Source organism: Podarcis muralis, chromosome 1 (genome assembly GCF_964188315.1).
Source record: "Podarcis muralis chromosome 1, rPodMur119.hap1.1, whole genome shotgun sequence".
Classification (NCBI taxonomy): Eukaryota; Metazoa; Chordata; class Lepidosauria; order Squamata; family Lacertidae; genus Podarcis; species Podarcis muralis.
In genome coordinates, this window is record NC_135655.1 from 54,111,136 (window position 1) to 54,138,257 (window position 27,122).

At 40.5% G+C, this 27,122-nt stretch overlaps 1 protein-coding gene across 1 annotated transcript in view; it reads left to right on the forward strand.

Annotated features, from left to right (window-relative positions):
- LRRC4C (leucine rich repeat containing 4C) overlaps positions 1–27,122 on the forward strand; it is a 593,294-nt gene that overhangs the window by 288,438 nt on the left and 277,734 nt on the right. Inside the window, exon 3 of the mRNA XM_028727775.2 lies at positions 15,774–15,944. The gene's annotated coding sequence lies outside the window, so the exon portion shown is untranslated. The remainder of the gene's footprint in view (positions 1–15,773; positions 15,945–27,122) is intronic.

The following is a 27,122-nucleotide window of genomic DNA, read 5'->3' on the forward strand; positions in this document are numbered from 1 at the left end:
ACGGAAGACCGTGACAAGTGCCAGAGCGCACGAAAAATTTGTTTACCTTCGCACCGCAGCGGGGTGGGAAGGTAAACTACTTGCACTGGCATGCTTTTGAACTGCTAGGTTGGCAGGAGATGGGACCGAGCAACGGGAGCTCACCCTGTCGCGGGGATTCGAACCTCCAACCTTCTGATTGGCAAGCCCAAGAGGCTCAGTGGTTTAGACCACAGCTCAGCTAAATAAACAAAATAGGACCACACAAATGTGAAATGACTGGTATGCAAACATGAACTTTGCAACAGCAGCTACAGCACATTATCACTCCTCCTTTTTTCCTTGACACAAAGGACATGTCACAACACTTTCTTGCATGAATATTTCTCTTTCAGAATAAGTGTCGAAAGATATGGGGAAAGGTAAATGGATCTTTCAACCTCTCTTCTGAGCTTTTCTTTTACATAGTGTGCCGTATAAATGCTACCCTACTGGGAAATAATCAAAGAATGTTAATATAATACTGTGGTTCAGGAAAGAAACATGACAGCAATACATTCCTGCAAATTGAATTTAATGAGCTTCTTAGCACTACACGAGTGACTCTTTGAAACACAAGCTATTCAATTTAGATCATTTTGATTATAATTAAATCATTTCACATTTATCACGGGGGCAAGTTGAATCTTAATTAATTAGACACTTGTATTGAAAGGTGATATCATTTCACTTTTGTGTGTCTCTGGTGTGTATGTGTGTATGTGTTGATCCCCACCCCACCCTGAGTAGCAGCCGATGCTCTGACGCAGATGGATAAGGCATGGCCAGAACTGCCAAACCATTAACACTTAAAGAAGTTGCCCAACCTATTTCCAACCATCATGACTGAGCTGAAGCCAGAAGCCATTGGATGGGGATAGTAGTGGGGAGGTGCTTGAGCAAGGGAATCATGCATTGGGACCTCTAGAGTCTCAACCAACAGATTATGCACACCCAAGAAAACAACTCCCTCCATACTAGGAGGAAATTGTGTGACAAGAAGTCAGGTACTAGGCTTCAAGTGAGAGGACTGCTCCTTCAAGGCCTTCTCAAGGAAAGGGAAAAGCTTTGTTGGAGCAAGCAGCTCCACATGGTTCTCCCTTGTCCCCTTGTTCTTCTTGTCAGGGACAGCTCAGGAAATTTTATGTGATAACAATGCATGCATATCCCCCAAACTTCATTTTCTTTCTTTATAGCTGACAAGGACTTAGCAGCATAGAAATGGAAATGAGTGTCCTAGCACCTGAATGCCTGAGAGCAATAGAGCTTCTAGAAGATGAGTCAAGCCAGTCTCCCTTGCATCTCCCAAATGCGATCAGAGCAATAACCTGACACCTGTTTATTTGACAATACTAAGAGACATGTGATTCTTTTTGACTGTCTGATCTGGTATTGGCTCACCCATCAAATGTCTATACAACCCCCTTGTCAGAAATTCTGGCACCTCTGCCCTTATTTGTTTCGTGTGGAACATATTTTGCAGTCGAGACGCCTGGCATTTGTTTTCTGACTTTGGTTTCCTAAATTTAGTTTGCTTGTGAGCGCACTCTTGACAGTTTATTTGCCCCAGTTCTTCTTGGAGTTGAGTGCATGGTTTTGTGTCCTATTACTCCATATTCCTGCCCAAAGGAAGCCAGACAAGGAAGCCTGTTGTAACCCCAGGCTGGGCATCTGTCTTTGCATCCGATTACTATGTGCTTCTCAAAGGCTATGTTATTGCCTGGGAACACTTGACCTTCCAGCATTTTCAATTTTATTTTAATCTGTCCTATTGAGGATTGACCCTGCTCTTTTTCAATTTCCCCTTTCTATTTTAATTAACAACTTGAACAGTATTTTTGTAAGTGCCATGTAATGTTTATTTTGCAAGGACAGTTCCTTGAGCATCATTCAGTATGGCAGCACCTACACTTTGGACCAGCCTGGCCATTGATATTTATGCAGGTACCTTCGCTGTATTGTTTTTACTATATATAAATAAAAATCTGTTTAGGCAAACCTATCAAAACACGCAAATTTAACATATGTTTAATATGTAATTTTATAATGTATCTTTCATGATGAAAATATTTAAGCTATTTTTTATTTTTTGAAATGTAAGATTTTACTGGTAATTTAATGTATGTTTTATATTTTATGCACTCTAGGAGGTTTTTATAATTAATCACATATAAATCCTGTTAACTAAATTAGTAGAAACATAGGAGTTCTAACCCAAAGTAAGTGTTGGGGTTTGGAAAAACCAAAAAAGGTGAGCAGAGGGTGAACAGGGTATAAGTTAAGGCTAGGCAAGGGTTTCAGGATTCATTTTTTATTTTAATTTTTTTTTAATGCAAAATTACAACAAAACTACAAACATAAAATCCAAAAAACCCCAAAGCAAAACAAACAAAACTCCACGCCTACAAAGAAAACCATGCCATCATAATGATCTTTACGTACATATACACATATTGAGTTCCTTCCTCTGTTTTGAGACCTCAAAGTTTTTAATTTTTCTGAATTGTGTCTAATGTAAATTACCTCTATCTTTATACCTTTTGCACCGTTTTCTTTAAAAGGGTTTCAGGATTCAGTAGCACCCTGGACAGCTCAGTGCAGGGCTCAGGTTGCCGTTTCCATGAGAGCAGAGCTCACATGCCACTTTAGCAGCAAGTCAACCTCATACTGAGCCTCAAGTGGCAGCAGCAGTTCTATCTGCCTTCTGTGACAGGAGTCTCTTCATTTTGTGGAACCCAGCTGGCATTAGCAATTGTCAGCTCTGGCAGAGCAGAGGAGAGTGTGTTTCCATCGGGGCTTCTGAGCAGGAGGTGGGCCAGAGAGATAGCACAATGGGCTCCCCTTGCCTAAATCCTTCTGAGTTAGTAGGGGCATTGGGGGCTGAAGGCCATTCTCTCTCCTGCTCTCAATTCCTTGCCTCATCTCCTAAAGATGGAAAGTCCAGCTTCAGATTCATGACAGAAAAATTAACAAATCCTCCCTTTCTCGCTCTTCCCCATGTTTATCCTCTTCTTTCTTTTCTCCCATCTCATGGTCTGCATCCTGATTTCATTTCATCATCTCTTTTGGAACTGCCTTCAAACTCTCATCTTGGAGTGAACTGTTCCTAATTGGATGCTTCTTTTGTCTTTCTATTAATAAACATGTTTTACGTAGTGAAGGGCCAAAACTTAAGAAAATAACTATTCCCTTCCCAGAAACTTTATGACGACACTCTGCTATCTAGGCAGCACCAATACTTCGGAACTTCCTTCCCTTGAGCTCAAGCAGGCATCTTCACTGTACTGTTTTCGGTGCCTACTAAAAACATTCCTGTTTAGACTAGCCTATCCAGATGTTTAGAAAGTTGAGGTAATGCTAACCTGTTTCGGTATTTTAACTTTTGTATGCTTTAATTTTTTTGTAATTTTTTCTTTATTTTACTATTTTGTGTTTTATAAATCGCTTTGAGGTGGTTGAGGTGGTTGTTGTTGTTTTTACCATCAAGCAGTGTACAAATTTTATGAAATAAATAAATAATATATAAGAAAATCCAAACCCAGGGGTCCTAAGCTTTGCGTGTGAACTCCTGCTCATTTAGCTAATGTACTGCCAGCAAGCTGTTGTTAATTTAGGTTAATGTACTACTTTCTGAGTCAGCTTTACCAGACGCATAACAATCAGTCCTTTGCAAGGAATAAATCCAGGGGCTGTGGAGTAAAGTACTTCTTCTGATGCCAGATTAATTCCCCAATCACTCATATTTAGAAATAAAAGAATAAGAATCAGGTTCAGATGTATGTCAGATACAACTGCCTCTGAGCAAGATGGTAACAACTGTGACCTCTTCTATTGCTTCAATGGGATTGGAAGCTATTCTGCACATTATACTTGAAATGGGAAATATCCCCTTCTTAATTTCCAGTGAGTACACATATATATTCTGGACCAATTCTGAATCTAGCCAGGAATAGTTTGCCTGTTACTTGTACTAGTTGGTTGTTGGACTCTACTACTTCAAACTAAAGTGTGGGGGTAGGGGTAAAATTTTACAGCAAAAAACAAGCGCTTCCCTGCATATAGTAATAAGTGTATTACTGTAAATAAAACTAGTACATAAGAGAGTAGTCTAGCATGTCAGAATTTAATCCATCACCCACCATTTCAAATTTCAGTCCAGAACTCTACAATTTTCAGATGATAGCCAATATTGTGCAGGCTATTCTCCATAGCTCCTTCCTCTCCTACAGACTGTTACCCCACACCAGACCTGCCCCAGAAGGTCTCCCAAGTGTTCAAAGCAGATTTGGTGAATGTACAAGAGGCTGCAGGAAGAGTAAGTCATGACTTACAGGAAGAGTAAGTCATGTTGCACAAGCAGAAGTCTGTTCTGCTAGCAGACAGGTACAGTTGGAACTCAGCCTCTGTCTGCTATCTCATTCTGCACAATGTGTTGCCCTCAATCCAACACAAATGTAAGGTTACTTGAATCCATTCATTTTGTTGGGTTTAAGCCTGTTTAATTTTGTTTTGGGTGCCTCATTATGTTTAAAGATGTTAAGATTTCCCTTAAAGCAACTTTGTTCTATATCAGTTTACTGGAAAGATGATGGTATGCAAGGCTGAGTAGTGGAAAGACATTTCAGTTAATACTTCAACCAGCAAAGGTAATTGTGTAGATTCCCCCAACCCCAGTCATAAAATGCGTAGATATCAGCAATTTACCCTGCACAGTACAGATTTGGAAGAAGCTCAAAGTGTTTGGAATTGCTACATTGGCACTAACTACAGAAATGTAATCATATAACCAGTCATGACACAGTGGGCTTTTTGGCGCTAACATCTCACTTTTTCTGCAGCAGAATGCAAAGTCTGTCATCCTGTCATTCTATTTCACCATCTCATATTTTTCCTCTTGCCTCCCTTGACCTGGAGAAATTGCTCTTCACCCTTCTCTTTTCCCCTCCCCTACTGACACACAGTGTTGAGATTCAGCAACTGACTGAACTGGCTCTCTCGAGAGTCAGCCTAGGATAATGCCTTCTAAGAATCTCATTCCAAATCTTTTTTGAGGGGGAGAGAGAGTGAGTTGATTTAATAGTCTAGTGCACACCTGTTTGCTGAAACATCATCACAGCAACTGAGTTTATATATTTAATCAACAAAGTAAGCACACGTACTACATGAAGAAGGCCGGCAGGGAGAACAGATATATGAGAGCATAATCCATTGGTGTGTGCTTTATTCCTGCGCTTGGTTTTCCCCAGAAGCTAACTGCGTGAAAGATTGTTATTTCTTTATTCTAGAAGCATCTAAAAACGGAACCCACATTTTAAGGAAGGAATGAAGCTAACTCTATACTAAAAAGCAAGGCAGAAATACTCGGAAATGATTACAAGCTGTGCTTTGGGAGTCAATCACAAAAATGTAGCATTTATCTGAGATCTTAGATATGAGTTTGTTTGCCTCATGTGTGTTTTGCTGGAATTAGGATGGACACTTTTCACATGCCCCAACATCAACAAAGTCTACGTTCAGGAAATAAGGTAACAATGCCAATCCACATTTTAAAAGCTTGATTAGGATAGGAATGCTCTTGAAATTGCACTGTGCTTCAGGTTTGCATTTCAATGAAATTCAGTTCTTTCTCCAACAAAGTGGTCCAACAGATCAGGAGCTCTAAGACCAAATGCCTTTGTAGGTAAATGGCATCATGTAGACCCACTGGATCCCCCCAAATAGGAAATAATCCAGAAAATGGGCCATGTAGACTGAATACCTGACTACCAGCAGGGACATGAAGGCTGCAAACCACAATGTGAACCCATAGAATAGGGTTGAACCTGGGCCCAATCAGATAGTGTTGCACCAAAGCTCTCTTAATCCTTGACCATTACTGGCTGTGGCTAAAGGAGGGTCACTAGCTGTCAAAGGCTGCCAAAAGGAGTGCTTAGCTCATGTAATCTTGTCCCTTTGAAGCAAGTCAGCAGTTCCTAAGGTGAACATTGATTTTTGATCTCTCATTTTCCCATTTGTTCTGAGCTCAGTGAGAGACATGGCGGTTTTCACTACTCACAAAAGTATTTGTGAGCATCACATCTTCCCCATTCTACATGGCATGGATACACAGACCACATAATATCTTTCTACGTTCCATTTTAGCAGTTTGTCATGTAACCAGTGACAAGGAAAAAAATGCATGAAGTTTAACAGCGCCCACACAATGTGCATGTTCATCGTTATTTCCATCTCTAACAGCTCCCATTAGTAATGCTAAGGGTGATGAAGAATGACTTGCTGTGGGAGTTACTCAAGTAAATAAAAGTACTAGCTGGAGTAATGGCATATGGCAAGATTCCATCTTTGCATCTATTTTGAGAATCTTTTAAGAATATTTACATTTTAATGTGTTTGGAGTAGGAATCTCCAGTCATATTTCTTCATTATATTTCTGCACCAAATATTCTAAACTGAATCCCTTTCATTACAATTTTTACTATTATTTTTCTTTTTTAAGAAGGAGCTGTGAGGCTCAAAATGAAAGTTGTTCCTTTAGTTCTGTTATTTTGTAAAAGCTCTCCTTTTTAGCACACACACATACACAACCAATATGTTTAGGCTTTATTCTTTCTGTGTGATATACCCCTACACCACACAGAGGAAATGTAGATTGTCAATGACAGTACTGGTATTCCCAATTTAATGTTTGCTGCCAACTTGCAAAGTAACAGTGCAAGAGGTGGTTACAGGGGGAAATGCAGTAGGTCAGTACAGTCTGCAAGAAAGCATCTCTTGCAACCACTGTAGATATCAGTAACTTGGACCAGGCCTTTCAGTGGGGCTTCTCCTTCTCTGTGGAACAGCATACCTGTCAAGATACAACAGGCACCCACTATCTGTACTTTCCAGAAACAATGGAAGACATTTTTGTTCTGACATTCTTTCTCAGCTGAGAAAAATGGTCTCTGTCATGGACGTCCATTGTGGTGTTTGCATTTAACTGCTATTTATTTATTTTTTCCAATAGTTTTTTTCTTTGTTTTTTCATCAGAAAATAGCACAAAGAGAAAGAGAGAATGAGTTGTTCTCATGAAAATTCACCAGCATTTTACTGCTAATTTCTCCTAATATACACAAGTTTGTATGCAATTTCGTATGCAATTTTGGCAAAGCAGCTTTCCCAAATATATGCAGTTTTACATATATGTGTACACATAATTGGACTACATAACTATATTGCAAAGTACAGAGCAATGGGTGGCTGTGTTTTGGTTCTCATATTGTGCAAATTAGGTTCACCTTTAAATGCAAACTGAATCAAATTCCTCTCCCATTCCTAGTAGGGCTTTTGTTTTCTTCACCTTGCAGAAGATAAGGACTTGCTAAGTATAGATTCCACCCCATGCAGGGAGAAGGAATTGGAGAAATTAACCCAAAGCAGTGGGAAATGGGGGGGGGGGGCATTAACCCCAATAAACTAGGGAAAGTAAGGATCTGCAGTTTGGCAAAATATCTCAGATCTAAACCAACAGTGACACAGTCCATAAACTACTGATTCCCTCTTCCCTAGCCAACATCCCCTCCTGACTTAAATGCATCTAGAAGCCCTACAGGATTGTGCCTTATTTCCCAGGAGGTGGTATTTCAATTACTGTTTTTAATTAATGGGAATTTGTAAGCACAACTGAGTTCGGGCAAACAGAAAGGAGTACTCAAAGCACTGCAATTAGATACCGAGGCATCCTGTTGGGACTATTTTATCAGTTGGTGATTCTTAGTCTGATGGGTTGGGGTTGGGAATAATGGCCAGAGGAACTAGCGAGAACCAGTGCTATTCTCTATCCCATATTCAAAGGACAGTGGCCATGGTGAATGGAAGAGAGCAGATGATTCATTTTCTTTCCAACTCCACTGCTCTGCCCACTTGGTGTAGAGATTGAATGTCTCCTATGAGCTTGTCAACAAAGCTATTATTCCACTCATTGGTCAATATATGTTCATTTTCTGCTGACTGCCCTGGGAATCGATGCATTGTATGCTGATCTTTTCCTTGAGTTCATTTTCCTCGAGACGCTAATGTCTAATCCTCTGTTCATCTGCATCATGCAAACGTCCTGATTATGTGGCTTTCCAACTGCTGAAATAATAATTCTCTTCAGTGGAGACTCAAGGACAAAAGGAGGTGATAAAAATTTATCTGTGTCTTTGTGAACCTCTTAATTGAAGCAAGCAACACTGCAGTTTCATCTCGCCCATCTCTAGTTCACCATTTCCTTCTTTCTCCCCCTTTCTAACTTGAATTTTACAGGGGTGTGTGGAATTGTTCTGGATACAACAGCGTAAAACATAAACAAAGATGTGATTAAAAAGATGCCAAATAGAATTTAGAAGCTAAATATTCCTTTTAAAAAGGCATTAGGCAAATGCTTGCATCTTGATTACCCCACTTCCTCCAAGAATACAATTTATATACTAGTACAGTCAAGTCAGAAACAAAGCAGTGAAAACAGATCATTTTACAGTGGATAAATGACCCTGTATATCTCTGGCTTGGAGTGTTAACATTGATATAGAAGATAAATGGGAATTTTTTTTTCAAAAAAAAGTAATTTTTCTACTTCATTACTCAAGTCATCCAATCTTGTTTCTTTAACTTGCTTGTGATTGTAAGATCCCAAGATCTTTGATGCTATGAGCAACAGACAGTTGGTAAATTGGACTTTCTTAGAAACTGAATAATCTTTGATTTATCAGCAGCAAGCTAGTGCCTAACTTAGACCATCCAAAGCTGCAAAGGGAACCTCTTTCCACCTCCACTGAGAAGAATTAGCAAAGAGGCAAACAGAAGATCATGACAAAGAATTCACTGAATGTTGTCAAATACAGAGTTCTACAAACCTTGAATAGAGAGAGATCAGTTGTTTTCACAGCCATGCAAACAATTACCAGATAACATTTTATACATTTTTAGTTTTGATTTCTATTTATTAAAATGCAAAATCAAACATAGAACAAAATCATATAAGAAAACAGGTTTGAAATAGTTTAACAGATACAAAAAGGGGGGGGGGCAGAGACATCAGTAATACATTCCTGACTTTGGATATAATTCTAACAAGTCTATAAAAACAGAAATACAACAGACATGGATATCCCTTATTTTCCAGGGGCATCAGTTGGATTTCCGATAGACCATAGTTTCTGAAGCTCTGCACATATTTCTTTTTTATTGTATTAGCCACAGCCATTTATAGGAGATGGGGGGATTGGTTATTGTTTTTATTGGGTTTTATAAACAAGAATAATGTTATACAAATAAGTATACTAAGTTTTCTCATGTCATTTGTATATTACAAAAATAACATAATAAATGTGGGAAAATATCTACAACATATGTTTCATTATTAGTGGTCAATGTATAAGTTCTTGGTTGTGGGGATTGCTTATATTCTGAATTATTAACATAAACAGAAAGATTTCTGTGAAGTCTGAAGCTGTGTTTTGCCCTCATTGACTATAATGGAGAATCTTAAAAAAAGAAAAAAGTACTGTATCTGTTTCCTTTTTGTGTAAGTGGATGAAGTTTGCAGGCAGAGTTGACCAACCCTGCTGAGTTCCAGGCAGATCCATCCAGAAGTTTTCATCTGGAATGAAGACAGGTAGAATGAAGTATTATTCATAGATCTTTAATCTCCTCTTAGGAAACCAAACAATTGGTGGAAATATGCCTTGCCCTCATGGCCAAAACGTAGAGAAAAGTGACAACCCATGAGGAGAGCAATTCTATTTATTTATTTCATCATCTCTCCCCTAAATCACTGTGATTGGATTGCATTGGCTGGGGGACAATTCACTTTGATTAGACTGTCATAACCTCCCACTTCTCAATCAGCTCTCCCCCCCCCCCGCCGCCTTTTCCCCTTTTCTATCCCAAGTTCCCCCATCAGCTTGGTTTCATTTCTTGGAAAAGATGGGAAGTGTTTCTGCATTTAAATTACTTGGAAAAACAGAGGCAACAGAGCTACTCAGAAGATGTTGGCATTCCTGACCTTTCCTCAAATACCTTGCTAACAGCAAGATACCGTTCAGGAATTTGAGTCTGTCCCAAATCACCCTAATTTTGCCTTTTTATTTGGGGTACAAACAGATCCAATGCACATCCCTACTAAATCGCAGAATTATAGAATTGTAGAGTTGGAGGGGACTCTGAGAGTCATCTATTCCCACCCTCTGCTATGCAGGAAAATCTGTTCTATGGAAGCACAATTGCTGGATTGGAACCAAATCTATTTTCATTTCTTATGTAGATAAGCCATTTGTTGAGGATGCTATATAGGCATCATAACAACATCTGGTTGAAGCAGCACTAGGTGGCTGCCTTATGTTCCAGAAAATATGCAAACTAAGTTTGGTTCATCTAACAGACATTTACTGACAAGAGTTATTTGCAGCTAAACAGCAGGATTATGAGGATGGTAAAAGTAATAGTGGTGCTGTTGCATGTTTCTTGTCCAAATCTATTTTATACAATTTCAGTTGCTTGTTCTTTATACTCCTGGGAATCATCTGTAGAGCTAACTCCATATTTCTGTGGATCTGCAGGTCCCTGAGGGAGTTCCCCTTTGTCTTGAACTTGCCTCTAGGTGGGTGCAAGTGTCCTCCACTTGGGTCACACTTCCATCTCCCCTCATTAAAAGACCTGTCCCACCCCTGTCCTCAGCAGCACTTCAGGCAATTCTGTCCATTCAAGCTGTGCAGTTGTGATGAAATCTGACATGGCAGCCACAGGAGAAGATGAAGCCAACAGAACGAGGAAGGGAGCAAGCAGTGTGGTGAGCAGTGGCAGCTCCCTGAGTATTTAAAACACCACCATCCTCCTGACTGTTCCTATCCATTACTCTATCAGCAGGCCAAATGAAGAAAGGTGGTCCTGTTTGAGCATCAGAAAGAGTGCACAAACCTCCTAGAATGGTGGGGGGAAGGAATAATTGGGGAGTCACCATCACTCAGTGGTAGAGCATCTGCTTTGCATGCAGAAGGCCCCAGGTTCAGTCCTAGTCCTCTCCAAGTAGGGCTGTGAATGATCCCTGCCTGAAACTCTGGAGAGCTGCTGCCAATCAGTGTAGGCAATACTGAATTAGATGGACCGAAAGTCTAACTTGATATAAGGCAGCTTCCTGTTCTGCAATAGATTTGTGTGGTCAAATGAACATCTGGAAAGGAGTACAGAGAAACACCTAAGGAAATACGTCTGTTCAGGTGTAGACAAGTTTGTTGTATGTGACAATTGGTTTTGTAGGATATGCTCCTTCGTGTATATGTGTTTAAAAACAATGTGTTCTACAACACTGCTGTTAAATTGTAGTAATAAAGCAAAAACACAAAGCCCAAAAACACTTTCATATTTTCTCTTGGTACAATAAAATAAAGCAAATGTAAAAAACAGTAGCACTTGTATAAGTAATATCCATAGCAATGGCATAAACTACACAGAAGAAGAACTGAGCAATGAGTGGTACACAGATATCTAATATGTACGTATTTCTAGACATTTTCTAGGCAATAGAAAAATATGCATATGAATCCAGGCAATAACTATTGGGACTTGACGTCTATTATGTACTATAAATTTAACAGAGGTTGGGGGGAGTTTCTTTTCTTTTCAAAAATATGTATTTTGCAGTGCTTAGACTCTTATGACTGCCTGTGGCATTGTAGACTGTTGTGGCCATATATTTCTGACATTAAGAAATAGGGGTAGGGCTATTTAGTTTTTGTGTAATGTAGTAAAATCATTGCCATAATTGTGCTTCTTCCTTTGTTGCTTCAAGTCATTATGGAACACAAAGAATAGGAGGTGTATATAAAAATAAAAATACGTTATTAAATTAAAAGGAGTATTTTATTTTATTCACAGAAACTGAGAGTCCCAGGTGGAGACTTTGAAAGGGTTAGGCAGAAATGTCGAGATTTCTTATATATTCCTGGTCTCCCAGCAATGTATTGGGTCACATTCAGTTTAGCCTTCATTCTATTAGAAAAAGGATGTTTGAAATTAGATTACCAATAGTTACCTGAGGTTATCCCAATCAGCAGTTTGAAGTTGTTGTGCTCAGCATTTGAGAGGAAAGAATGTGCAGTTTTGTTTCCTGAAACATGGTAATAATCGCAGTTGTTAGAGCAGGCAAAAAGACGCGTCTTGGCAAAATTCATTTTGAGGCATCAAAATTTATAAAGCAGAAAATAGAAGCTGGTGATGGATGACATCCTTTCGTCAACCTGACAAGAAATGCAGCCCAATCAGAATCTAAAATGTGAGGGCCACAAAACAAGCTGAAATGATTGGGTGGGGGCAAGCACACCTGATTGAAACATAATGGAGGATGAGGTTTTGTTTTGTTGTTTTTCAAATGAACAAACATGTATGTGATGCAGATGGATCCCACCTCCTTTAAAAGGTTGCTATACCAGAAAGAAGGGACGCGGGTGGCGCTGTGGGTAAAAGCCTCAGTGCCTAGGGCTTGCCGATCGAAAGGTCGGCAGTTCGAATCCCCGCGGCGGGGTGCGCTCCTGTCGTTCGGTCCCAGCGCCTGCCAACCTAGCAGTTCGAAAGCACCCCCGGGTGCAAGTAGATAAATAGGGAACGCTTACAAGTGGAAAGGTAAACGGCGTTTCCGTGTGTGGCTCTGGCTCGCTAGAGCAGCGATGTCACGCTGGCCACGTGACCCGGAAGTGTCTCCGGACAGCGCTGGCCCCCGGCCTCTTGAGTGAGATGGGCGCACAACCCTAGAGTCTGGCAAGACTGGCCCGTACGGGCAGGGGTACCTTTACCTTTACCTATACCAGAAAGCTGGGAACATCATAACCAGGATCAGTGCTCACAGAAAGTTGGGACGGGAGGATCTGACTATCAAACATCTGTATTCAGTGAGGGATTTTTTCTCTCCCCATCTACATATGAATCAAAATACTTTAACCTGCTAAAAAATATTTTTCCTTTCCTTTCGAGACTGAATATGTGTTTAATCAAAGCAAACAAAACCTGCATAACCTGCCACATTTCATTGTCCAAATGTTCATCTTTTAAACTATCACTTTCATGGAAGTGATGTTGCATGTAGGGTTGGGGAGGAATCCAGTTTTCTCTATATTTTGGAGCAAACCTTCCAATTTTGCCCCTCATGCATGGATCTGATAATATGCAGACCCTTCATATGGGAAGAAAGATGCCTGCTCCCATATAACTATGTGGGCCACCATCTTTTTTTCTGTAGAATGTCCCTGGTAGCCTTACAAGGATAGAATTTGTTCACGTGTATGCACTTCCATGAGGACTTGCTAATATATCTTCAGTCTAGATAAGTATCTGAAATGATCCACTGATGGACTACAGTCTTCCCAACAAACATTTCACCCCTGCTATTAAGTGGGGAGTCCAAAATATGGTCATTTTTACTCAGCCACTTATTCTGGTTCCCTATTGGTCAGAAAAAAAGATTTGGGAGCACTGTGTTTTGATCCAAATAGCGTACCACCCTGTCCTATCATATTGTCATCTTGAAAATGAAAGACAAGGACAAATATCATCTGGGTAGTAGTTTTTAATAGCTTTCTGAAGAATAGAAATATCTGATCTTGCCTGGGAATGGATCATTTCTTGTCCTCCGTTGTGTGCATTTCCAGAGACAATATGTAACCTCCTTGCAGAAAATGAAATATAGTGATGGCTGGTACAAGTAATAAAAGATATGAAATTCATTTGAGATTTAATAAAACAATATTGAGAGATTGAAAATACTGTCCTGAACTCTTCTGACATACTGACTTCCATAGCTTCCATTAAACATAATATATGCTTGAGGATTATTTTCTAATACCATTCAATGTATTTACTTTTTAAAAAAGAAGAAAAAAGGATTTGAAATATATTGGAAATTACTGAAAGTTTTGGAATTTTTAATTATCAGTGCAGTTGTCTTTTAAATTAATCCCTACAGAAAGAAACTGGCTTTGGTGATTCTTTTTTCTGTCCACAGTTTGAGAAGGATGGTAGCTCAGATTTACCATAGGTTTAACGTGATAAAATCAATTTATGAAACTGCTACGTTCATCAGATAGACTGTCTACTCAGAAGATTGACAAACATTGATGGTTTGTGACTGAAAAAGAAAAAGGTGGATACAGCTAGATTACATAAATTTGAAGGAGATATGCCTGCCCATACCTTCAATATGAGATAGGTTGCAAAAATATACGAGGGTGGTATCAAATATGCTATTCATGATCCAACCTTCTGTGCATTCATGGGAAGGTCTGAACAGATCCCTTCATATGTAAATGCACTTCCATATGGCCAGGATCCTTGCAGAAAGCAAGCTGTAAACCAGGCATAGGCAAACTCGGCCCTCCAGATGTTTTGAGACTACAATTCCCATCATCTCTGACCATGGGTCCTGTTAGCTAGGGATGATGGGAGTTGTAGTCCCAAAACATCTGGAGGGCCAAGTTTGCCTATGCCTGCTGTAAACAGAGTCCTTTTTGCATAGTTTTATGTACACCAGGCTCTGTTCAAAGTCTTGGGATGTGAGTGTACTACAGGGTGTGCAAAGGTTTTGAAAGAATAAATCATGCCTCAAGAACTAAAGCAAGGCCTCTTCTGGCAGATTCAGGGCTTGTCTGAGTTTAAGTGGTATCTCTTCACAATACCCCTGAACTGAAATGGAAGCTCCAAAGTGGCTCGCAGCACTTCAGAAATTCAGATTGTTTAAAATGAAAAATGTGCAGAATATTTCTCCCCCAAACTTGTCATATAAGATAAACACCAACGTGGAGAGATGAGGGAGAGAAAAAGCTCTTGTGGGACTGACTGACAGATCTAGCTTCCAGTGAGAAGGAAGGGTTTTACCAGGGCTCTCCAATCACAGTACTTTGGGGGCAGGGATGTTGATATAATGTTATCACTTGGTTATTGTTGGTTGTATATTCACCACTAGTTCTGCTAGTGCTGCTTGCTTGGAAAATGCTGAACATTCAAATCCATTTGCCTCTTTGTCACATATCCACTCCTATCAATACATTTTTACACTTAGTTTCTGTGACCTTTGGTGCCAATTAAGCAGAATACAAGCCTGAAGCATCTCCCCCGTTCACCATAACTTCTTAGCCACTGCTTCTATCCTTCTGAGGTTTTTTTCCAGGTTATTTTCCCAGCGCAGCAAATTTACTCCCCAAAATTCAGTTTTAAAGGTACATAGTAAAAACAACAACCCGAGACTGATTTGCCTGCAGTTTTATAGTAGGTGTGCCTTTATAAGCATAAAATTGTAGAGCTGGTCTAATTATGCAAGGTGGTTACATATTGTCTCTGGAAATGCACACAACAGAGGACAAGAAATTTTGCCTGCATCTACAGGCACTGTTGTGCACTCATAGATAACAGTGAGAAATAATTTTTTGCTCCCACTCAGTTGCACTCATGACCAGTTACTGGCAGGTTGTGCCTAACAAACTGCTTCACTGATTGCTGCTGAATATTCTGTTTTCGATATTGCTTTTCATCATTGAACAGAAATACGTGCAGTTCCGCCAGAAAACCCCATCATCACCTCTTCTTAAATTTAAGAAGAGTTTATGTTTTTGGCAACTGTACCAATCTATTATTGTTTTGCGGCTATTTTTGTGGAGAAAATGTGAAGCATTTGAAACGTTTTAGTATTTTTAAAGAATGTTTATATAGAATGAATTAATTATTTCAATGTCAATATTTTCCTACCCAGGTCCAAGTGAAAAGAAAAACAGTAGGGAAGGGTCAGAGGGAAGAACAAAAGCAAATTGCCCTATTCAATCTGTTGATGAGGAGACATACAGAGTAAGAGAAAACAAACAAACCAGCAAATGGACTCCATTTTGGAAATTTGGGATGTTTTCCAATGAAGAATCCTGCACAGGTAATCAGTTATTTATTTATTTGTTTCCATTTCAAGTTCCGTGACATTTCTCTCTTTCAAGAATGTGTGCATAGCTGCACTGTGAGTGCCATTTCTATTTCATCCATGTCATTTGTTTTTAGTAGTCTGTTACAAAGAGGAGGAAAACAACCATGTAAAAATATTACTGCTGATGGTGATTTATTTTTTTGGAATTGATGTTAAGCTGACCTTAAAATTAATGAAGTTGGACACTTCAGTGAAGTTGAAATAGCAGTAGGACAGTCTCTTCTGCATGAGTCTTATGGATGTGTCTGACTTTGTTGACAGCGTTCCATGTTGTGAATGTGGGTGCAAATTGTGACATTATCACAGAACATAGTGTTTTGGGAAGTTGATTATTTCCCCCCTTTGTGAGCTCTAAAGTTGGCTCTGGTAGCTTGATGATGTAATCAAATGAAGTTATTTTGTATTTAGCTTGGAAGAGAACTTGCTGCATTCCTTTCAGTGCCATGATAGCTTTCAAAGTCATTCTTCCATATGTGAATTCAAACTGGTGTGTCCAGATGCAACCCATTTACACATCCTAAAGCTGCCTTCCCCAAGCTGTTGTCATCCTGAAGTTTTGGACCAGATCCTGTAGGCATGGTGAACAGTCACATGCATAGGATGTGTATTTCAAACCCTCGGGAGAATGTAAGATGCTCTTCTAAAGGACTACAGGAACATCCTAATATCATTTTAAATCTTTTGATCAAAGTTCAAAACCATGCCAGGATAGCTGAGGCTGGAAGACTATATAAATCTAAAATAAGCCTGCTAAATTACATTGTCATTATCTCAGCAGAGTAGATTTCCATTCTAGCATGTTGCATTAAAGAAGAATGTACAGTGGTACCTCGGGTTACAGACACTTCGGGTTACAGACGCTTCAGCTTACAGACTCTGCTAACCCAGAACTAGTACCTCAGGTTAAGAACTTTACCTCAGGATGAGAACAGAAATCGTGTGCCAGCAGCGCGGAGGCAGCAGGAGGCCACATTAGTTAAGTGGTACCTCAGATTAAGAACAGTTTCAGGTTAAGAATGGACCTCCGGAACGAATTAAGTTCTTAACCCGAGGTACCACTGTAGCTCATCCCCCCCCCCCCTGCAAAGATACAACAAATCTTTTCCCCAAGTTCCCAAGCTATGGAAGAAGAGACACAAAAGGCTTTCAGTCCATTGGCTTCTTCCACCTGCTGTTGGACAAACCCCAAAATAAATTTGGGTCGATACAGGTGATCATGATAGAAAACTAGGACCTTAAGAATCTACTCCCTAAATATGATGAAAAGCCAACTCTCTAGTGTTCACCAGCAAGTGACAACTACCCATTAATATGACAGAAACAGCTTCAGTGGCCCTAGTGGATTACTGGGGGTGAGGAAGAATTCAAAGCAGCCATTCACCCCTGCTGATTATTCAGGACTCCTCGCTGGCACTTTATGCTGTGCAGTACAAATCCGTATTGATCTTCTTATATGAACTGAGAAGTTGGAAGGCCTTGTTGGCACCAGGTAGGAAGCCTACTGATTTCTTTTCTTTTCTTGGAGAAGACATCCAAAGGGTAGCCCTCCTCAGAAATGCTTCTTCACTAGCTCAGAAGCTTATGTGCAGTTATGTATGGTTTTGTTTTGGCACATATTTTTTTCATTGTCTACATGAAGCCACCAAAAGAATTTGACTATAAATTTGAAATTAGGGTTTATCAGTATGCTTATTACACACTGTTCTGCAATTCATTATCTATGGTAATCAGTTCCTAACAAGCATATTGTTCTCTTCTGAGACACTATCTGGGAGTGATGGTTGTACAGAATCAGGTCATTCTTAACTGTCATTTGGACCAGCCAGAAGTGATGTCAGTGGGAAAATCAGGGAATAGGTTTACCTTTTACCATTGGGACGTTGGTTGCCTTCTTGGATAAGGTGCACAATGTGGGAATATTCCAGGCTTTTTGTTGTCCTCCAATTGTATTGCTGACCTTTTGATTGATTTTTATTGTAATTCTTTTATTTGTTGTATTGATTACTTTTTTCTTTTTAGTAATACTGATTATTTTATTTTCATGTTTTTAATGGTATCTGGATTTTCATGTTTTAATGTTATCAGGATTTTATTATGATACGTTCTTACCTGCTTGTAGTTGCTTCAAACTTTGCTGACACAATGGATCACAAATGCTTGAATACCTCTCGTAATTAACAATATATGATGAGCCTTATTGAGCCTACAGTGACTATTGTTGCTCTAATGGGACATGACAATTTGAAGTAAAATAATTTGTTGACAGAAGACTTAAACAATAAGATACATCTGACAAACCTATGTGAGTTGAACATTTTGTGCTCTAATTTATGTGATGATCTAAAAAAGAAAAACATTTAAAGAATACCTTGTGAAAAAGAAGGAACAAAAAGGTCCAGAATGTGTTTATTATTATTATTATTATTCTTTCTAAAGACCACAGATTACAGAAAATTGTGTAACCAGCATGATGCAGCCTTGTGAGCAAGTCAGACATATGGGCCAGGCGATATCCCGTAGGATAATGCATGGTGCAAAACAATAATAATAACCATACCTGGAAAATAAAGGTCACCAATCATAGTTAATGCCAAGAAATAATCAAGGATTTGGTAGGACCTAGTAGTACAAAGTGAGAGTATATGTATATATTTATTTCAACCTGAGAACATCTATTCATTGTGGGCAAGAAAAAGGAGGAAATTATAGGAAAGGCTGAAAAGATATTTTTGTTTGAGGGAAAAAAAAATTCCTTCCAGTAGCACCTTAAAGACCAACTAAGTTAGTTCTAGGTATGAGCTTTCGTGTGCATGCACACTTCTTCAGATACACTCTTTTTTTGACTATGGCAGACCAACACGGCTACCCATCTGTTGTTTGAGGGAGGCATTCTTATTATCCTTATACAATTTATGTGGCTCACACAGGATAAAAGTGTAGTCTATAAAGTAAAGCTTCCCACAATTTCTCCTCCACTGTACAGCACTTTGCTCAAATTCGATTACAGGTGAAATGGACCCCTCAGACGCATGACTATTGTAAGAGGAGGGGAGGAGATTTTCTCTGATTGCCCTGTCCTATGATAGCTCCCTCCTCTCCCCAAAATATGTTCCAGAGGGTTGGAGGAACTTACAAAACAGTGTAGATGGGCTGATTCAAAAGATGAATTTGAATAAATTCTCTCTCCTCCATTTACATTAGCTGATATGCTTGCTGGGTTTAAAAAAAAAATGTTGCATGAGTGGAATGCCTGTAACATTAGTCTAAGAGCTCCTAAATGGATCAGATGCATTATTTCATTTATTTGGAGAAAGGCGGTCTAAACATGGATTTGACTATGCACGTGGCTTAAATACCTTAACTGAAATGAACAGAGACCCCACAAGTGTGCATTCCTGCAACTGTTGTCTTGTTCTGTCTTTTGTGGGGTAGATAATAAATATATCTACCAACTTTGAAAAATCAGATTTTACTCCTCCAACTGACCTTGAAGAACTTGTTATGTGTAGCTACAAATCTCATCAACCTTAGCGCATCAGAATCTGGGCTGGGAAGCAATTGGGCAAAATAAATTCTGGAACAGGTTTATATGCTCATGACTGCCAGGTAGAATCTGCCATATGGAAACACACTGAGATTTTCTGGCTCATCCCAAGGTAATATTTGCTGTGGCAAACGTAGGGAAATGATTCAAGAAACTGGGGGGGGGGGGGGGCATTATTACTTATTACTGAAAGTCTTAGTACAATTAACTGTCAAAATAGCTGCTGTTTTAGGCTTCATCTTGATTGATGGTTCCCAGAACTGCTTTCCGCCATGCACACACAGGCAAGGACAACTTCAGTACTGTACATTCTATCATTACAACTTCTCCATTTAAGGAAAATATTACATCTTGTGTGTGTGTGTGTGTGTGTGTGTGTGTGTGTGTGTGTGTGTGTTAAAAAAGATGTATGAACTACTTGTGATACCTGTGTAGCATTGCACCCCCGCCCCACACACAAAGGAATGGTCTGTTAACTACCTAGGCCCTGAAAAATAATTTTGTGGTCTGTATCATAATCCAATCTAGCTTCTAGGTCTCCTTCTTTTCAATTATATATATTTGTATCACATTTGAATGAGACACAGTCATTAGATCCAGTACAGCTTGTGCATAAGAGATCCTGAATTTCAACTGAGAAGCCTCGTCTTTAAACATTCACTTCAGATAACATTTTCCAAAAGCCTGCAACTAGAATATTAAAAGTGGTTCTGACTTCGAACATCTACAAGACTTCTTTTTTTTTAATATATATATATATATGCATTGGCTTATTCCCCATGTCAATTTAAACATTCACTAGTTGTGGGATCATTATGAGAAGATCCAGACTTCACTCATCTCCTGGAAATGAAGAACTTTCTACCAACGCAAACATATATTTGCCTTTATATTTTCTTTCTTTAATTTAACCAGCACTGAGGCAATATTCCCCCCCCCCCCAATTTCTTGTCCATTTCACTAGTGGTAGTCAGGGCTTTTTTTCAGCTGGAACTTGCCAGAACTCAGTTCTGGTACCTCTCAGGTGGGCACCATTGCCAAGGGAAGTGTTCATGGTGAGTCCCAGCACCTCTTTTTATAGAAAATAGCAGTGGTGGTGGTGTTCCATGTAGGCTTTGCAGGCATGACCTGACTAAGCTCTTTTGTCTGTTTTGTGACATATTTTGCCATCACCATTTCTTCCCCATACAATGTCCTTCTTGGGATGATGGTGTGTCATGATATAACAGCATCTTATGCCCATTGTGAGGAACATGACAGCTCTTCAACTAGTAGAGGCCTCCCCCCACAAAGCCACCAGAATTTTGGGTTTTAAACTGATGTGCCTTCATACAATTACTCTGTGCAACTTCTCGACAATCAAGAATAATCTTCGGGGGGGGGGGGAATCAGCCATTTGTTTATGTGAACCACTTGATAGACTTGTTCCTCAAATACTGATCAGGTAGCAAAAGTGGAAGACAGCTATAGCGAGAGCTTTCATCAGTTCTAAAGTGACTCTGTGGTTTAGACCACAGTGCCACCTGGGATCTGTCCCAGCTCCTGCAAGTAGATAAATAGGTACTTCTGTGGCAGGAAGGTAAAAGGTGTTTCCATGCAATCTGGTTTCTGCCACGGTGTTCCGTTGTGCCAGAAGTGGTTTAGTCATGCTGGCCACATGACCCTGTGGACAAACGCCAGCTCCCTCAGCCTGAAAGTGAGATGAGTGCCACACCCCTTAGTTGCCTTTGACTGGACTTAACTTTCCAGGGGGACGCGGGTGGCGCTGTGGGTTAAACCACAGAGCCTGGGGCTTGCTGATCAGAAGGTCAGTGGTTCGAATCCCCGCGATGGGGTGAGCTCCCGTTGCTTGGTCCCTGCTCCTGCCAACCTAGCAGTTTAAAAGTCTGTGCACTGCTCTGGTTCACCAGAAGTGGCTTAGTCATGCTGGCCACATGACCCGGAAGAAGAAGAAGAAGAGAAGAGTTTGGATTTGATATCCCGCCTTTCACTCCCTTTAAGGAGTCTCAAAGTGGCTAACATTCTCCTTTCCCTTCCTCCCCCACAACAAACACTCTGTGAGGTGAGTGGGGCTGAGAGACTTCAAAGAAGTGTGACTGGCCGAAGGTCACCCAGCAGCTGCATGTGGAGGAGCGGAGACGCGAACCCGGTTCCCAGATTATGAGACTACCGCTCTTAACCACTACACCACACTGGCTCTCGCCAGTGAAGCTGTACGCCAATAAAGTGAGATGAGCTCCGCAACCCCAGAGTCATCTGCGACTGGACCTAACGGTCAGGGGTCCTTTTACCTTTATGTTTAGCTTTCCAGGGGTCCTTTACCTTTAGCTTTTACCAATGTTCTAAAATATGTAGGAGAAAATTATAAAGTGACCTTTGTGAAGTTTTGTTGGATTTGAGAAATATCTTTACTTTTATCCAAAGATAATAACTTTGAATTTTATACAGAGTATTATGGGGAAATTTTAAGTGCTTGTATGATTTCTCTAACATTGTGAGATGACATTTTAAACAGATAAGATGACACCATTAGGAGATGGTTATACATCTCTCTGGCAGTTATTTTGATCACACTCTGACTGTGTGAAATTGCCCAATAGCTGATAACAAGCAATCTCTGAACATGTGTTGTCACTGCATGGAACCCATTATGATGAGTCTCTAAATTACATAACCCAGGGGAAGTTGAGCAGTAATATTGCAAATAAGAGTTCTTATTTGAAGGGTTTTGTATTCTTAATCCAACTTTGGATTTATTACACTTGTTCCTGGAAAGCACTGATAAACTAAAAACCCTGACAAATGCTCAGTCCTTGGGAAACTTCCACTCTAGAGTTGAAAATGACTTTGTGTATCAGACTGGAGAGTGGGGTGTTTTCGAATTGCAGAGCAAATTATTCCAGCAGATAAATTCTGCACAGCTGATATATACATTAGTGAAAAATTACTGCATACTCAACAAATACTTCTTATGTGGGACAGGACAGCACAGCACAGCACAGCACAGCACAGTACAGTCTGCAATGGTCTTAGCTTGTTGAAAGCAAATCTAGCCATATATCTCATGTTTTGTTTGATGGCCAGTCTTCTTCCTTGAGGTACCTAAAGTGAGAGGCACAACTGTTCACTGAAGGCAAAGAAAGGATGTGTATTCTTCACAAAAACTGTGTAGATAAGCAAAAAAATAATGGTAAATGGAGCAAATATCTGGACTTTAAGTAAACACTTATGGAGCATGGATAAACTCTTGGGATTGTGCAATGACAATGATGTTCCAAAAAGGCAAATTTCATGATGGGGAATCTTAGGAAGGTGATTTGGAAAAAAAAGGGAGGGTGTATTGTAATTCATTTATACATATCTATGGGACAGACCATACAGAAGGCTGATTGCCGAAGAATTGATGATTTTGAATTATGGTGCTGGAGGAGACTTTTGAGAGTCCCATGGACTACAAGAAGATCAAACCTATCCACTCTGGAGGAAATCAACCCTGAGTGCTCACTGGAAGGACAGATCCTGAAGCTGAGGCTCCAATACTTTGGCCACCTCATGAGAAGAGGACTCCCTGGAAAAGACCCTGATGTTGGGAAAGATTGAGGGCACAAGGAGAAGGGGATGACAGAGGACGAGATGGTTGGACAGTGTTCTTAAAGCTACGAACATGAGTTTGACCAAACTACGGGAGGCAGTGGAAGACAGGAGTACCTGGCATGCTCTGGTCCAGGGGGCATGAAGAGTTGGACATGACTAAATGGCTGAACAACAACAACAACATGGGACAGCTACATCTGGACTACTGTGTATAGTGCTGGATATTATAGAGTTGAACATGGAATGGACAAATGAAATACTGTGCTAGAGTCAGTGGGGGCTGGTAGGATGCAGGGCAGGGCAGCTAATAGTGTGCAGAACCAGAGGTAGGTACAGCCACAGATAACAGTAGGTGGATCAAGAAACTGAGTACAGGCTTTCCAATCCATTGAACACAATGGGACTTCTAAGTAGACCTACATAGGATTTGTTCTATATATTCTACCCCCATCTCTTAGATGGCCAGATACAAAAAAGGACAGGACTCCTGCCCCTAGTTATGTAGAAGAGGGCAAGCTATTGATGACATCTATCTGTCTCAGGAGTCAATGGAGGAGTGCGCCTTAGGGGGTGAGGTCAAACTCTTGGAAGGTTACAGAACCTGCTGTGGCTGTAGAACAGAGCTTTCCAAACTGTGCGTCACAACACGTCGGTGTGTCGGCTGCAGTGTGTAGGTGTGTCGCGTTAACACTCTTTGTGCTCCTCCCGGGGCCGGAAAGAGGTTAGTTTAACCTCCAGTTTGCTAGTAAAACTAAATTACTGTTTCGTGAAATGATGCATATCTAAAAAATGTATCACCAACATGAAAAGTTTGGAAGGCTCTGCTGTAGAGACTGATGTGGGAGAGACATGCCTTGTTGCAGCTGGGGCAGATGAAGGCATCTGGTCATGCTGCTGCAGATGCACCATGACATTTCTTCTCTCTGCACTCCTCCCAGCAGTCATTCCTCCTCTGGCCATTGCTATGGGTACACGGCCTAACTGTCTCCAGGCACTGTAGTCATCTGCAAGGGATTCCCACACAACAGGATTGAAGTTTCCAACCTTCACATTTGCATTGCATCACATCTTTGTAATGCAGAGTTGGTTTGCCAAGGGGCCTGGGGCCTGAAGCCAGCTCCCCATAGAGCACGTCCTTGGGGACCTTGCCATCTTCCATTCTGTGGACATGACCAAGCCAGCATAGATGTTTCTAAGACAGGAGTGTGAACATACTGGGAATGTGGACTTGGGAGAGCACATCCTTGTTTGAAACTCTGTCCTGCCATGTGACACTCAAAGTCCTCCTGACACATGTGGAAGGGCAAGCTATATCTTCCAGAAGTCTCTGTTCTACACAGGCATTAAAGTTTCAGGGTCCCTTTCCTCTTTTACATCTGGCCTCTCTCTCGCTCTTTCTCTCATCCTCCTGCATCTGTGCACCATGCTTTCCTAAGCACAGAGTGCCATGAATGCTTGCATGGGGGTATTTTTTGCTGTTGTTGTTGTTGTTGTTAAATTACCAAAAGCAGCATCTTGTTCTGTCTTCTGTTAGTGCAGCAACTTAGTGCGCTGTCAGTTAAACTACTTTGACAACCGAGGTAAAGAATTCCACAAGCACTCACTACTGGGAGTAAAAACAAGCAAACAATCAACCCAATAACAACAAATTAAGTAATAGTTTGATGCCCTTTTATTATAACCCCAAACTGCTGCCTGAGGCTGCCCCCTCTCTTTCCATAATGTCAGGGCCGCCTCTGCAAGACAGGGATAGTTGCATAGTTTTACGCATCCTTTCAGGTACTTTAAAGCACAATGCAGACTAAGGGGAAAAAGTCATTTCAAGCCCTTTCAATTTTGGCTTCTCTTTCTGTCATTCAAAAAAATAGCCCCCTTTTTATGGAGGTCACCTTCCATCTCACTGGGTGTGAATTTGATGGCAAGAGGGAGAAATGCCTTCTCTCCTTGTTTGTATAACAGAAAGCTTTCAAGCTGATCTCATCACTCTCTGCCTGCATTTTGTAGGCACTGACATCAAGTCAGAAACATTTTCCTTCTTCAGTAAGAGACAGGGAGGAGCTGAGTGCCCATGCTATGTGCTGCATAGAATGACAGGTTGGTGAATGGGAGTAAGGGTACATAGGGCAAATATCAAATAGTAAATGGGGTTGTCTGCATTCGCCTTACATTTAGTTCCAGGCTGACAGGATAACACCTAGAGGTTATTCTCATGGTGGGCATCAAAGAGTCAGATGTGAATGGTTTTCCTTGATGCTTTGACTTTTATTTGGTCTCATCAGCAAGCGCTGTAGAGGAACAATGCCTGTTGCAATTTCTCTTGTGCAGTGTTCAAAACTCAACCCAACTCAAACCCTAACAGAATCGCTCCAAGGACAATCAGCTGAAGGTGGCTTCTCAAGTTCCCTGGCAGTTCTGAAGGAAGAATAGTGTGTGAAGGAGCAACAAGCACATATCCATTGTGGCTCATTGGGAGCAAATTCAAACCTGTTGGAGAGTTAGTGTCTGCTGTGGCTGTAGACACCAATACAGGAGAGACATGTTTTATCACAGGTGGAGCAGATGAAGGCATCAAGTTTTGCTGCTGCAGAAGAACCATGCCATTTCTTCTCTCTGCGTTCCTCCCAGCAGTCATTCATTTTCTGGTTACTGCTGTGGATACACAACCTGTCTGTCTCCAGGCACTGGGTCATCTGCAAGAGATTCCCATACAGCGGGGTTAATGTTGCTAGCCTTCACGTCATGTTTGCAGACATCTTTGGAATGTAGAGTTGGTCTGTCAACAGGCCTAGTGCCTGAAACCAGCTTCTCACAACCTATCCAGGAAGTAGTTCGATGGAGGTGTTGTAAACGTGTAAATGTGCTGTCTCTTTGCACATTACTAAGAAATGTGAAAAGAGAAGTTCTTTTGGAATTTCTCAGTAACATCCTTAAGATAAAATGCTTGAGCTCAACTCTGTCTAATTTCAAATAGGGGACGACTACTAATGATTATTCAAAGGTGATGGAAAGTATCTGTGTATATGCTCAAACTTGCCTCTTTGTTGTCATAGATCTCTTCTTTTTCTGGACCAAGCTGCACCTCAGTTTAATCTATCATTGCATATAAATAAACAAGAGGAGCTATATGATTCACATTGATGAATGGTTACAATCACCATTAAACTTAAAAGTTTGTAAAGTCCACTGGAAATATTATAACATTTTAACATTTTCAGTAAATGTTACAACCAAATGAGTGCCTTCAATACATGTTCAAAGGTCTATCTGTTCCAGACAAAACTATTTACAATGTCACTGGTGTGTCATTACTCTGCTTTTTGACACAGAGATTTCCTGTATTTCCTATTGGGCCTCATGTAGCTTTTTTGATTATTGGCAAATGCCAACAGTCACCTACTTGCTAACATGTACATAAACAGGGAACTTCCGATTTGTGTGCGACTGCTGACACACACACCATTTCCAGAACTGGAAGGGGGTGGAACGGGGTGGGCTGACTTGCACGATGCCTCAGAACGCAACCCCCCAGGTAAATACTTGCAGCTCAGGCAAAAATCAAAGAAGGCCGTGAGTTCCTTTTAAAACACTATAATGTACCCCACTGCAACATGTAAATCAAGTCCTCCGTCAGAAGACAATACGTGTGAAAGTAGTCCTGACTCCTGAAGGCCTCCAAATTCAAACAAAACTTAGGTGAGACAGAGACAGGGTGGAAATGAATTTGTGTTTATGTGTGTTTGACTTTTCATCTGCCGCTGGAATTGTACATGAGTGTCACTTGTTGCATTTTTGAGTGTTTCCTTTTTTAAAAAAATAATAATGTGAGAACTGCGGAGTGGAGTGGAGTGATGTCGGGTGTGTGTGAAGGGTGTGGCCATTGAGTCTTGACAGCTTGCTTCCTGAATTCCTGATTTGTGTGTGCTCTTACATGTGAGGATGTTGTTTGTGCATGTGACATTTTTGAGATTCTCAAGACATATATTGTAATTACT